General features: G+C 52.5%; 1 protein-coding gene across 1 annotated transcript in view; it reads right to left on the bottom strand.

Annotated features, from left to right (window-relative positions):
- CADM1 (cell adhesion molecule 1) overlaps positions 1–501 on the bottom strand; it is a 73,374-nt gene that overhangs the window by 33,922 nt on the left and 38,951 nt on the right. The window lies entirely within an intron of this gene.

Genomic DNA, 501 nt, shown 5'->3' with positions numbered 1-501 from the left:
GCTCCTCACGGCATTCGTGTTACGGACAGGGGCACATCCTCATCGGAATTACTGGGCAGGAGAAGGTAGATATGAGAAGATGGAAAAGAAAAAAATGTGTATCGATGCCCAGATGATCAAACTGAATGCGCTAAGTAGTCGGGGAGGCTTTGAACTACGGATTCATTTGGCAATAATAGAGCTTGAAACGTTTCACGGGCTTTTGATTTCAGGTTTCCTCCATAGCACGTCAACTTTTCATTCCTAACACATCTGCTACGCTTTTATCTCCGAGCGACCCCTCTCACATTCCCTAATTAATCCATCTGAACCTTAATTATAGGCTGCACCTTTGCTCTATGCCATACAACTTCCCGAAAGTTGGGAACCACCGCCTCGGAGCCCGCTTTGCTGGGGAGCGCTTCTTTCCGGCTCCGTTTCAAGCGGCCGCTGCCCTTCCCCGCCGGCCGAAGCCCCCCGGCCCCTACGCTCGCGTCAGGGCGCTCGGGAATCGCTGCGCCT

This window comes from Egretta garzetta, unplaced genomic scaffold (assembly GCF_000687185.1).
Source record: "Egretta garzetta isolate BGI_Z169 unplaced genomic scaffold, ASM68718v1 scaffold110, whole genome shotgun sequence".
NCBI lineage: Eukaryota > Metazoa > Chordata > Aves > Pelecaniformes > Ardeidae > Egretta > Egretta garzetta.
Note: the sequence above shows the minus strand (reverse complement) of the source record. Positions and strands in the feature narration are given on the sequence as shown.